This window comes from Lichenostomus cassidix, chromosome 4A (genome assembly GCF_008360975.1).
Source record: "Lichenostomus cassidix isolate B80296 chromosome 4A, HeHo_3.0, whole genome shotgun sequence".
Taxonomy (NCBI): domain Eukaryota; kingdom Metazoa; phylum Chordata; class Aves; order Passeriformes; family Meliphagidae; genus Lichenostomus; species Lichenostomus cassidix.
The window spans coordinates 8555144-8569111 of record NC_139485.1 but is presented as its reverse complement, the minus strand read 5'-3'; the positions used below and the strand labels follow the sequence as shown (position 1 = coordinate 8569111).

The following is a 13968-nucleotide window of genomic DNA, read 5'->3' as shown; positions in this document are numbered from 1 at the left end:
ATGATTTTCTAATAGCAAACGGGAGAAAGAGACTGAAAATGCTCCATCTCTCAGAGGGTAGCTCTCTTTCTCCAGTTCTCTGTAATAACGTCTCTCAACAGCCTGTCCTCTACATATTCAGTCTCTCAGGTCTGTTTCCCTAGAAAGTGGACAAGAAGGGAATCTCAAATTAGATTCAGGCAGTGATGAACATTACCATTTTGGTGAGCTGAAGCTTGTCAAGCTCTCTTATCCTTTAGGTGAACATCACATTACCAGACCACAGGACAAAGATTTGATGTGAAATTACACTTCACTGTGCATTTATAGGACAGACAGACTTTATCTTAGATGGGGGGAAGAAAGATCAGACCTTTACAGAAAAGAAAGAAGGATTATTCACATTCACTGACAATAGCATCACCTTGTAGGCAAAGACCAGCACTTTTTTGTTCTATGTATGGATTTTGTGCCCTTCTGCACAACCTTTTTCTAAGAGCATTGGAAAGAAAAGTGACAGGAGTAAATATCAGTGAAATAAATCATTCGTTCTTAAGGAATTCAAGATATATAACAAGAGGAAATTCAAGTGATACAAGAAATATATTCACAGAAGCATGTTAACCTGGAAATTAACCACAAGGAGCTGGTTAGGAATTAAGTCTCAAGCTACATTTAAATCCCATTTAAATTTAAATCCCATTAAATCCTGAGTCCATCCTTTCCCTACACAAGAATTTCTAGTGCAAGGAAGCTAGTAGGAGAAAAGATAAGATCAGTACTTTGTTCAGTAGAAAATCTCAGCACAATGCCAGGCTTAGAGCCCACACCAAGAATGACACTGACTAATAACAATAATGCTTTTCATTTCTGTAGTGCTTTTCCACAGAGAATTTTGAACTACTTTCAAGTATCCATTTATTAAACTTCACTATTGAAATTATACATGTGTGCACATTTTCTGGATTAAAAGAAAAGGCACATAAAGATCTGGGGCTAGATTCCCACCTCTGTGTATGTATATGTGAAAAAGGCAAAATAACATAGTAGTTTCATGGCTTTCTGGCAAGAATGCTCTTCCTCCTATTCCCCTTTTTTGCAGCCAGAATCTTTATCTCCACCTGCACTGTACCACGCCTGAAACAGCTTAGATTGACACACTTATTTCCTTGGTGAGGGGCAGATTTGGTCCCACTTTTCCTCAGTAAGCCAAACTCACATCTCTTGCCACCTCACACAGCCTGGGAACCCCAGAAGAGCACAAGATGCATTCCACAGTGATACAGATTTCAAAAGGACACCAAAAGCCCCATGACACAAGAGACCCACTTGCTACCATTGTTCAGCCAGAGACAGGCAGTGGTTTGGGGGGCAAGAAGGAAGAGTAGAGAGAGTGAGCAGGATTTGCCCTCCTTTGGAAGAAGGGGTTCAGATACCTGCAGAGCTGCCTCTTTGTCACGGGAGGCTTTGCTGGAAATGGAGCACTGAACTAATCCAGGCTAAAAGAAAAAAACCCCAACCCCATGTTATTTTGATGTTCATTTTAGCTGCAGTCATTGAAGAGCCAGCTCAGTAATGCCAGTCCCTTCACATGATGAGGGAAGCAGCAAACACCAGCTCAGAGACAGCAGCCAGTGACCAGCAGAGCAAGGGAACCTCCTACATCTTCATCACAGAACATAAAAGGATGCTCAGAAAAAGTACAAGGAACAAAACATCATTGCCTCAATGCATCATCTTACCCACTAGATCAATGTATTTTAGGGCACAATTTCACAAGAAATGTAAATTAGGGAGGTGACACGAATGGTTTCAAAAGGGCACAAGTGGCCCGGCTGCTGCCCACCTGAATTTTCTTGAATTGCAAATCTCATTATCACTGGGTGCAGATATTCCCAGACACTGAGACAAGATGGGCCACCCTTTCACCTTCCTTAGCCAGCCTGTGCTGCCAGAAGAGGAGGAGGAGAGGTGTCTGCCTGAGCAAGGGCACTGCCCAGGGTGTAAAGCCACCAGAGCACCCACCATGTGTTCTTCCTTCAGCCTTCACTTAACCAACAGGACAGGGGAGACAGCAAAGGAGCTTTGTGACACCATGGCTCCAGCTCACAGGGTTTCTAGCAACCCTCCTTTGACTTCAAGCAGCAGATTTCACAAACTCAATGTATGCCATGAATCACTGGGAGGAGAGCCATGAGCTGGCCTTGTCTTTTCTCCTCCCTTCATCTCAGGATGAAATGTGCTCCTCATATTGGATGTTTACTGACTGACCCCAGGATGACACACGCACAGGGACTTTCCCACTGGCCTGGAGATTATTGCAAGATGATGTTCAGAGCATCAGATTCAGTTTCAAATTCTCTGTTTCGCTGGCAATTTGTTTTTCAGCTGACAACATATCTCTTTTTTTTTTTTTGGGGGGGGGCGGGGAGATAAAAAAAAGAAGCTATAAAAATTAAAGGACTGAAATAACCCTTCTGTCCCAGATGAAACCTTTTGTTTCCTTTCTGAAATAACCTTCTGTCCCCACCTTTTTCCTCCGTGTATCTCCCAAGTAGTTTCTCTGTGCAAAAGATCTGTAATTGCACACTGCACATGTTTGTGACACTTGACTTCAAAAAAAGAACTGCAAACCCCTCTTCCTGAAGCAGCACTAAAACAGTTAATTACACTAAGCTATTTAATAGCTTTTCATCATCAAGGACTGGTTCTTCTGCACACACAGGGACAGAATCCATTTATTTTTTATGTATATTCTTTTATTTATCTCACTCCTACCAGCTGTATGATAATTTATTCTCTGTCACTGTTCTTAACTCATGAGTTCATTTAAAGTGTGATAGCAGAGAAAATACATTAACAGTTTCAGAGAATAAAACCTTTCTGAAAACGGAATCCAGCACTTTACTTTTACAAATACAGAATTTACACATTTGCACTTGGCTTAATTAATTAAATCCATATGGGAATAACCCAAACCATACAGTAGGGCACAATATATATGCTGATACTTAATTATCATCAATGTAGGCAGGACAAAGCCAGAGAACTGTGTCAATATGAGAGATGTGCTGGGACTGGCCAAGGAACAAGCAGAGCAGCCCATGGTGACAGAAGCTGCTGTGATGTCTGGGATGTGGGCTCTAGAGCTCAGAGCTGAGCTCCACTGTAGCCAGAAGGAACAGAGCCTGTCCCTCCCTCCATCCATCCCTTGTTCCCCCTTCCATCCATCCCTGCACACACATCACACGTGCCCCTTGCAGTTCATTCCCCCACCTGAAGGCTGAACCAGTTTGGGAAAGGGTGAGCAGTGCTGGACACAGCTGGCAGTGTGAGGAGGGCTGGGGTCAGTTTGGGAGGAGCCTGAGCAGCTCACATAGCTACACCCTTAGAAAACCTCAGGTTGCTTTAAATCACGACTTTCTGAGATCACAGGAAAAGAAACATCTGGGAACCTTTCTGTCTTTCCACTGTGCAAGAGCAACAGCCACTTGTGTCTTTTGTCTTGGAAAGTGATTTTGCAGAAAAATGATCTCCTTTACCCATCAGGGATGCTGACAGTGCTCTACCCTCAGCAGCAGTGCCATGGCCCTGGCACAGCTCAGCTCAGCCCCAGGACCACAGCTGTGGCTCTGAGGAGCATCAGCTGCTCCTGCCTGGGGAGATTAAAAACCCTGAGCTAATAGATAGGAGTGGGTTTTACCATTTTTTTCAGGGAACAAATTTTTCTACTCCCCATTCTCCTTTATCCTCAACCTCTTCTGTGTAATTAAGAGCAGTTAGAAGAGAATTAGCCAGGAAAAAGCCATCAGATTGTTGGGTAAAACAGCCACTGGGCAGAATTGCTTCCAGATTGTGGTGTGAAACATCAGCTGTTCTTTGCAAATGGCCTTTCAGAAGAGGCAGCTCCGAGAACAGAACCACAGAGATGGCACAGAGCTGCTGGCAGCAGTCAGGGCTGGAGGGACAATCTGATGGAAAATGCTGCCAAATTGAGAACACATCAGGTGTCTCTCCAGAGACAAGGGCTGGGCTGCAAAGCAGCCTTCAGGATATGCAAATCAGCAAAGGAAAACAGGAACGGGAAAGGTTAGGAAAAGACATACACACCCACAATCCATTGTAACAATCATTATTATTGACTTTGCTGCTGTCTTTAAGGGAGACATCTATTACAGGAACCAATACTTAATGAAATTAGAAAGAAACACATATGCTTTCCCATAAACACACCGGAGACAATTGCCCATCACCGTTCATTCATTACAACTCCCTAGATTCAACCACAGCCTGGAAATACCATTTCAATATCGACATTGTTCTGAAGCAAACATGTAGGAAAGGGGAAAAAAAAAAGAAAAAGAATTGCCCTTATTTCATTCCTGCTCAAATCAGAACAGTTTTTACCAAGAATACTGAATAGAAACATTCTCTTTCCACCAAGAGGCATTACTTGCACAGCTACTAATATGGTCTAGTCTGTACCCAGTGGAAAAATATGAACTCCACAACATATAAAAGATTATTTCAGTCTTCCTGTTCACCTGTCATGGCCCTACTCATACACTGTTAATTTGATAAAGTGCTTAAAAGTCAAATGTTTCTCAGTTTTAAAATTACAGTTCTACTAGTTAGCATGTTGTAGCTAGAAGTTTGTCCATGTATTTAAAAAACAGAGATGCAAATCACCGAACTGAGTATACAGAGCATATTTTTTTTTTCTGCAAAAGAAATTCAAATGGCTTTCCTCGTGGTTCAAAAGTGTCTGTAAAACCTACCTTGAAAATTTGCATTTTTGTCCTTTTTTTTTTATTAAATGAATGCAAAACATGGGCAGAAAATGCTCCTTTCCAGGAAATATCAGAGGAGCTCATTACTGGACTCCTAAAACTGGAAATCACCTGTCATGACCTTTACTCAGGAAGAAGGTAAAGTGTACAACCTGGACCCTTTCACAAAGGCTTTTAGCTACAACCCTTTCAAAGTTCCTTCACACTTGGTCCAAAACAAGGTTTTAGACTTCAGCTATTACACAGTTAACATAGCTTCCCTGAGAAACACCAGTGAGCTTTTTTAGATTAGCTCTGTGTACCAGGTAGAGGACCAAAATGCAAAACCATTTTATTTGATTTACTCCAAGATCAGGCTCCTGGGGCTTTTCAGGTTAAAGAGGTGATTTCTGAAGCTCTGTTTGTATGTAATAGAAAATTGCTGCACTTTAGTGTAATTCTTTTTCTCCAAAATACCATGTCACAAACACAGGGCTGGTACTATCATGAAAATCAGGCTGTAGCACAGACCTATCAAGCACTACACTATATTCCAGTTTAAGTAGCATTATGGCAAACATCAGAGGAATTTTATAAAACATAATAAGCTTTTTAAAAACAGTATTTTAGAGAAAGAATATTTTTTTCTATCAACTAGTACTACGCTGTTTAAAAGTTACAAAGAGATCCTACAGTCTATTCAATTCTACCAGCTCTCAGAATCACTTCCACAAAAACATTTTTGGGTCCAGAGTCAGCCAAGGTTTAAACACGTGATGTGTATCACCCCAGTTCCACAGAGCACTTCAGCCTGTGATCATTTTAAGCACATTTAAGTCTCACTTAGGCTGATGCCAGTAAGAGCTGCAGGTCTCAGCAATGTGTCCTTCTGTCCTTTGAAAATACTTTGACTATATTTGTACCAACACAGCAACACAGTCCTACTACTGTCTCTCAAAAGGAAATGAAAATCCTCATAGTAGTTGTGTGGAAGACGCTGTGACACAGAGGCTGCTGTCAGCCCCAGTCCAGCCCTGCCAGGGAGGGTGGCTTTGTGCCAGGCTGGAGAAGGACTGCTGCTCCCTCCTGCTGCCCAGTGCTGCATGAGCCACTTCCCCACCAAGGTACTCACACTGCAGCTGCATCCTTCTGCATAGAGAATAGACAAACCACAGCAATAAAAATGAATCGGAGCTTAGGAGAAAATAATGCAGCTTCTAACATTTGGAAGATTTGATATTTTGGATTTGACTTCATCCCCTCACAAAAGCAGTCTCTGCCTTGAATAGCTTCATAGTGCAAAACCTTTTGTTTGAGTTGTCCCAAAATCAGCAAGCAATCCAGGTTTCAGTTTCACCTGGTTTATAGCACAGCAGTTGAGCACAACTAAGACAGCAAAACTGGGCTGCTCTGCACAAACCATTTTATATCCTAGGAATGGGGAAGGTGGGAAGTGCAGCTATACACATGCACATTCCAGCTCTGCACTGAAGCAAGCTCAAATTGAAGCCACCAGAAGACCCTATGCAAAACTCCTGTAACATGTGCACTTGCACAAGTTTTAAACCCTGACAGTCATGGTGACATCTGTGCCAGTGAACATGCAGTGCTCTGTCACACTGTTGTTGTCTTCCTTCTCTCAGCAGTTCCCCTTCTGTGCGCTCCTGTGAAGAGCTCCAGCATGTCCTCCTGGGCGGCAGGACACGGAGTGAAGAAAGCCGTTAGCAAATCAATCCTAAAGTGATTTATTTCCAAGTGGCAGATACCAACCAGGCAGCGTATATTTATCATTTGGACAAGGCCTTAATAAAGATAGATTCGAAGTATAAGTCTTTCTAAGAAACAGCTTCAGCTGCAGACACATGCCAAAGCTCCCCTGGCTGTTTAATTAGACTCAAATGTTTCAGCTGGGGTTGAATATGCATGATGTTTGCTTTCTTTTATGAATATTACAAGTAGTTCTCTAAAACTACAGGTTGTCCAGGCCAAATAGCATGAAACCCTTTTGAGATACCTATTGATTACTGGTGTTGGAAAAAATATTGCCAATCAAAACGTTCTCCCTGAGACAGTAATTGATATGTATTTATTACCTCAATAAAGGTATTTTAAAATATCTTGTTAAAATAACATGAGCGGTACTGAAGCTTATGGAAGACTCAGACTAAATTACCAATCTAGGACAATAAGAGCATTGCTTTAAAAGAATTTCTTCTCCTCTTTAGAAACTGAGCACTGGAAAATTGGAGGGGAGGAGAAGGAAGCAGCACACAGTTTCTTTTTGTCCATAAAAATGCACTGAGCCTCCTTTTATCTATGCCCAGATAGCTATCCATCATATAAATCATCTATTATTTACTGTAATTTACGATATTTTCTGTGCTGCATGGTACAGTTTCCCAGTTTCTTTGAGACTAACCTACAGCCAACCCCATCTTCTTGCACAGATGATATTTCTTTCAAGTCAGTGGGAGCACACAGGTTGCAGAAATGAGGTTGAGCTACTCAGAGGGATTTAGATACACATTGCCTCAAAATGAATGAAAAGTAAACCTCCTGCATGCCTTGAAAATCTCATTTGCTCCTCTGAACTTAATTCAGCTATGCAAGCTCTCTCTATTCAGGGGCTGAGTAATATTTTACCTATTTCTTTATGCAGAGCTGCCACAGGATAGTATGCTCTGTGGCTATGTCTATTTGCTTTGTGAAATACAACCATAACAAACCCGAGGCTAATGTCAAATTTCAGCTATAAATAACTCTATACTACCAACTGACTGTTCAGCACTCCTGCCCCACATATGTAATGTGAACCAGGCACTTTGCTCCAGCACTCTGCCATCAGCCAGGAATAACCTTTCAGAAGTCAAGGGAACCATGTGGAATAAACCCACTTCAAGTGCAAAGAGAAACACTTCAAAAAAGACTAGGAAGGAATGTCTGATCTGTGATTTCTCACAGACACCCAAACCCACTCTTACACTGAAGTAAAAAAAATCTACCTTCATATCTCTACTCTCAACAGTAAGGCTAGAGGAGCCTCTCTGGGGACATAATCTGCCAAAGCAGGGATGCCAGTCCACTGGGAAGGAATACAGAAATAACCCCACAGAAATGCCCCTCCCACTCACTTGATCCCTACAAATATCAACATATTGCCCTCTGGAAATCAGAGCCACAGAGCACCAGGCAGTCACTATCACCCATTGCTGGGGATAACAGGAACATCTCATGGATAAACTGGAAGCCATATTGACATCAGATATGACTTCTCACAAAGAAACACCCTTGAAAATATATCTTCAAACAGTTTCTAATGAAAAATAAGCTTCTTGCAGCGTCTTCTACTCTTATGTGTTTCCTCCAACCCATTTTCAACTGAGAAATCCAACAAGAAATCCACACAAGGGCTATCCATAAATGCTCTTTGCACCAAGAGCACCAAACACTTTTTAACACCCTGTTTCCAACCTGTTATAAAAATGAACAGCTCTTCATCGAGGTGACTGCCTGGGGACTGTCTCCAGCCCACAGAAATCCATGTTTTCCTAAGCCTTTTAGTGCATCTCAAGTGTTAATGGCTCTTATCACTATTGTGTTGTGGCACATCTCTTCCTTTAACAAAGGGGTTAGAAGAGACCAAGGAAACCTCAGAGGAAAGCAGAAAGCTAAAACACAAGTCTCCACCCTCTGATGGGAAAGGGGAGGCAAAGGAAAACTCAAAGGATAAATTTCCCTGCAAGGTGACAAAGAGAATCAAATAGTTCTCCATATTACCACAAAGCCCACACAGATGCACAAAAAAACACTGAAATGAATTTGTAGATAACCCAGCCTGTGCTCTTACCTGCATGTAGCTCAATAGTTTCCCCAAGTTTCTCAGCAGAAAAGACTCCTAGAGTGCAAAGGAGCTGCCTGAACTTAGGGTGGAATTTAACCAAGTACCTCCACCTGATTCTCCACGTGAGGAATACAGCTAAAAGACTTTAACATGATGAGTAATCTGTAATTTTGAATGCTCAGTTGTCACCTGACAGCTTTTTAGCTTTTCTTGATGCATCTGTGTTAGACAAGTATGGGAACACAGGTTTGCTAACTTAAGCTAAATGCCTCAAGGTAGACTATTAGTGAAAAGGAACTTATACAAAATCCTTTTTATTTTTCTCCTGTTTCATAAAGAAGAAATATATGTTATTGGGTCAGCACTGAAACTCTGTAGCATTTATCTCAATCTGGCAGTTTTAGAAATTACCTTGCCCTCACTAGGAAATGAACATGGAATATCAGGGGTGAGAGATCAGGAACTGCAATGCTTTATAAAGAGGTTTTAAAGTCAGCTTTTGCCAAGCATTACAAAACAGTTCTCCCATTACTAAGTCTGTATCTTAAAAATGGTAATCACCACCTGGCATCTTCCAGCAACACTTAGAAAACCGACAAAATGAGGCTGCACTTTACATTTAGGCAGCACATCAGTAGGGAGGGAATGCATCCATGTGCTAATGTAGGCAGACACATGGAAAGAGAAAGACATGCAGTAGTTTAGAGGGCATTATATAATAATTGTTGGCAAGTGTTGGCTTTTTAACAGCAATGGCTTTAGAAATTGGGCAGCAACCCATCAGCCTGCAGGTGCTGAGCAGAGAATAAATTGCTTATCTGTCTCTGCTGCTGAGTCTCAGGAGAGATGCTGTACTGTGTCATTCAACTTGCTGATCTCTTCAGACAGGTTTCTCCAATGACAGCTTTTTAGTGCCAAAAGTGTTAGTTTACTAACAAGGAAACATTGCTCCTCTGAATTGATATTTCTATATGCTGAGCACATAGGGATACCCTTGGGTAGTCACAAGTAGAACCATTTTCTAATTAATTAATCCACACATCTCCTCTTTCGGCTACATCTGTATACATCAGTACTGACATCAAATTGTCTGTTAACTTCATCAGAAGTATTTCCTTTCCCCGAATTTCCCAGGGGCTGTATCAATACCTCCATCCCTAAATAAAAGTGGCAGGCGGATGTAAAGTGAGTATCAACAGACTGCCCTATTTGACATATCCCCAGTGCAGCCAACAGTTCAAAGTGGTTATTAAAAGGTCAGAGATCATTCCAATTGACAAGGCACCAACTCCAAGTGACACTCATCCAAAAGTGCTAATGGAAATGGAGACAGAAATTGGAAAACCTGTAGGAGACATTTTGACAAGCTCAGCTGAGTAAAGATCCCTGAAGGCAGACAAAAAACTAACACAAAACAGTATTTTAAAATACCTAAAAACAAACAGGAAAACACACAGATATAGATATATACATTGACATCGACCAGTATTGAATGGCATTTCAAAAATTCTTTTCATGGTTCAGGGCCATAAAAAGCTGAATTTCTTCAATTTGATACTGCAAGCAGGTGATGTGGTTTCAAGAAAAGGGAAGTTTCCCTTCCTTTGCCACCTCTATACTCTATGCCTTTGTGTGCCTTTGCTTTCTTAGTGGAAAAAAAACCAAAACACAACCCTGTTAAAGGGATCACATTTAATGAAAAGGGGCTGAAAAGGAATTCTGACAGCATCAGATGTCAAGAGTTGATGCCATTCCTTATATATTATTGTATTCAGAAAATCCTACAAGTTCTCAGCCAGAGAAAATTCCCTGACTTAAAATCAATACTGAACTAAAGTCCTTTATCCTGCCAGTAATTGCTGTTTGCATGCAAAGCTGCTGCATACGCCTTCACTGGGAGAAAAACTAATAAGAGTTTCCTTATATCGGCAGAAAAACTAAGAACTCAGATGTCTGCTCTTAGCACTTCTGTGCCAGAGTGGATTGGGGGGAGGTGGTGATGGCCACATATCCTGAAAATTACGTGAAACAGCTCTCAATTTCTTCAGTGAGCTGCAGATCTCCAGATCACAAGTGCCTGCATAGGTTGTGTCAACCCTTGGACATGCAGTTCCTGATGTGCTGCCCAATTTGAGTCATTCCTGGAAGGGGATGCCCTGCTGCCTTGGGGGAAGGGGGACCAAAGACATGAAAATTGTATTGCTTCTCTGACCTGCCCAGACTGCATAAATGTGGAAAAGTGGGTCAGGAAGTTATCTTACTCAACCCTATAGTGCTAAGATGACTTTGGTTTAAGGGTAGCAGTCTTTTCTGAAAACTGCAAAAATATCCAAGTTTCCAGTTCTTGCCTCTCGTATATCTCAGCCTTTTCCTGTTGTCATACCTGTCTCATGCACTGAGCCCTGTAGCACAGGTGTGGGGGTACACATGTGCAGCACACCCCAGCAATGGACTACATCCCATGTGCTAAAAACACAGTTTATAGGCAGCATCCTGGTGATTAGCCAGAAACATCTGCTGCAAAGCTGCGGCACAGTTCCATAGCCTCTCTTCTCCTTTGGGCTCCCCCAGCAGGGAGCTGGCTGGTGGGGCACAAACCTGCTGAACTAAGAAAGTGGAGTCCCATCAGAGGGGAGCAGCCACTCACCTCACAGGTGGTGCAGCAAGAAGTGGGCAATATCTGTTCTGCATTCCTACACAGAGTCCTTTGCATCCATCTTTCCCATTAGTCGCTTCGAAATGGAGAAACAGGAAAAAAACGTTGCCTAAAGAAGGTCAGGAGACATTTGGTCTATGTTTGTTCTAATAAAGTGTCCAAATATTTATTTGCCAGCATTTTGCACACTTTATCACTTGAGATTAGACAGAAGGTGAGCTGTGTCATCCTGAAAGGATCCTGGCATGGAAAGGCCATGCTCATCAAGGTCAACATATGCAGAACACCAACTGACTTTTCATCCACCTCACAGCTACTTTCTTTTTTTGCAGGAACACCTGACATCGATTCCTCCCCCAACCCCACCATGCTCTTCCTTTGAAATCGACTGATTTTAGTTTAAAGGAGAGTGCAAATAAAAAGCACTGAATTCTAGAGATCACATGCGCTCCAAAACTTCACAGGATGAGTGCTCTCTGTGTTGAAATTGCAATCTATCCTCTATAACATTTTCACCTGACCAGGTAGTAGCTGGTATTTGATCAACTCTGTTTGAAAGATCGAATTCTACTTTTTGTTCCTCTGGGGTTGCAGGGCCATTTTGAGCTGTATTCTAGCCAGTCTTTCCATAGCGTCTGCAGAGCAGGTAATTTCCACCAGCACTTTTATTGCCAGCATTGTTTGATCCCCTCCTGAAAAGCAGTGAAAGGGAATTCAGAAGCAAGTGAAAGTACCTGGATGGATAAAGAAAGAGCATATCCCAATGTCAAAGCCTGAATTAATTAGTGTGCCTGCATGCAGGTTGTTTTATTATAGTCCTGACTATTAAAAATGGGCCAGTTGATCACCATGGTGGAATGAGAGTTTGAGAACCTCATGACCTCTCCATGAATCAAAATCATACAATATCTTGTGCCAAAAAACTGCTGATGTGCTCTGGCAATGCAGCGACAGTCTTTGCTCCTCGCTCAGCCTTTTTATCACCTCAAGTGGGCTGGTATGAAAAGTACATCAAATTACAAAGGCAATGAAGCAATGTCCAAGAAAATGCCAGGTGACACAGGAAAGCAGTTAGATCTGTGGTCATCTGTGCTCCCACACTGACCACTAGCATGCAGGCTTGAGGCATATCTGGTGTGCTTGGGCTTTTTTCCTCTGTTTGGTAGAACTCAATAGCATTCTGCATCTTTAAGGTCTGATACTCACATAAATGACTTCTCTGAGTGCAGCCCTTCAGCCTCCAGACCACTCAAATTTATGTTATATGTGAGACAACAAAGCTCAACAGGGAAGAAAGAAAAATCTGAGCTTGTTGTCTACCCAGCATTGCCAGCAGAGTAGCTGTTTCTTAGATGAAAGGGGAACCTGGTCTGGACCTTGGTCTGAGGGAATGTTTTGTACTTCCCCAGAGCTCCCCTTGCTCCATTAGCTGCAGATTTCTTCATCAGAATTGGTCCTTTGCCCACAACTAGCAGCCTCAGTTCTGCCTCAGTACCTATTTTATCCATTCCTCACATCTTGCCAGCTTGCACCCTGTCTCCTCTGAGCCCTCCCTGTCCTGCAGCAGCAGCAATGCAGTGCCTGCCCCAGGAGAGCTGGGCAAGGGCCATTGGCACTGCCTGGCCCTGGGCTTCCTGGGCATGAGAGACAGGGCAGAGAAGGAGACATGGAGCCAGGAAACTCTTGGCTACTGCCTGAGTGCTGAATTCTGCTTCACAGGTTCACATCCCTGTATGGATGCTTTCTTTTTTTTTTTTTTAATTACTCTTGAATTTCCCATGGTTTGAGTGGCAAGGCATTAATGGCAGTTGTTTAATTAATTAGCACTCCAAGGAAGCAGAAGTCCTGCCATGCTCTGAACTGCATTTAGCTGTGTTGACCCCACTCCAGTGAGGGAGCAGAGCTGAGCAGAGCCCGGTGGATGTTGTTGAGGTTGTTTCAAGCTGATGTACCCAGCTGAGCTCAGAACACAGCAGTCATGAGTGCCACAGGCTCTGCTTAGAACACATTTCCTTCCATGTGCCAGTCAGATCAATATTCACAACTATGCTTTTGACAATGCTGATTTAAAACTGCGTGATGGATTTCAGGGACCTGTAAGACCTTTGTAAAGAAGTAAAACCCCTGCAGCCTCCCCAGAAATAATCTTTATCAAAGTAATGTAAGGGCAGGCACATACATCAACAAATCTATCAGGTAACTACTTCAGCGTCGTGCACTGTATTCAGAACACTCTAAGGACTGTGAGGAGCAACAACATTGAATAACAACTATCAACAGGAGCTGCACAGCAGCTGCTCTCAGAGGCTGTCAGGAAGCAGCAGAGCAGCAGATGAGCAACACCCCATAACAAAACCTGGGGTAAGGCTGTCCAAAGGGAGCAGTGCTCCATCCTGTTCCTGCAGCACAGGTTTGAACTTTACTGCAGCAGCACAATACCATTATGAAGTGGTGCTTCAATTAATTAAGTCAAAACTGAGACTACCATGCATATTAATGAGCACCCTAATGAGCATTAATTTTTGATGTTCCTCGTTAACAAGGATTATAAACTATGACAAATTTCTGTTTGACTGAATGCCAAAATTTGGATGAGCCGAGGTTTAGAATTGTAAATCTGCACACTTCCCCAGGGGATTAGAGCACCACGCAGATCTGCTCTGAAAGCTTGCATGTCAAAGAGGAAATATAAATGTCACAACAGGCTATCATCCACTGCCCTT

The 13968-nt window shown here is 42.4% G+C and overlaps 1 long non-coding RNA gene across 1 annotated transcript in view; it reads right to left on the bottom strand.

The window, feature by feature from the left end:
* Nucleotides 1-8693, bottom strand: part of LOC146437427 (uncharacterized) — an 80023-nt gene extending 71330 nt beyond the window's left edge. Inside the window, exon 1 of the long non-coding RNA XR_014852334.1 lies at nucleotides 8596-8693. This is a non-coding gene — a long non-coding RNA (uncharacterized LOC146437427). The remainder of the gene's footprint in view (nucleotides 1-8595) is intronic.
* Between the last annotated feature and the right edge of the window lie 5275 nt (nucleotides 8694-13968).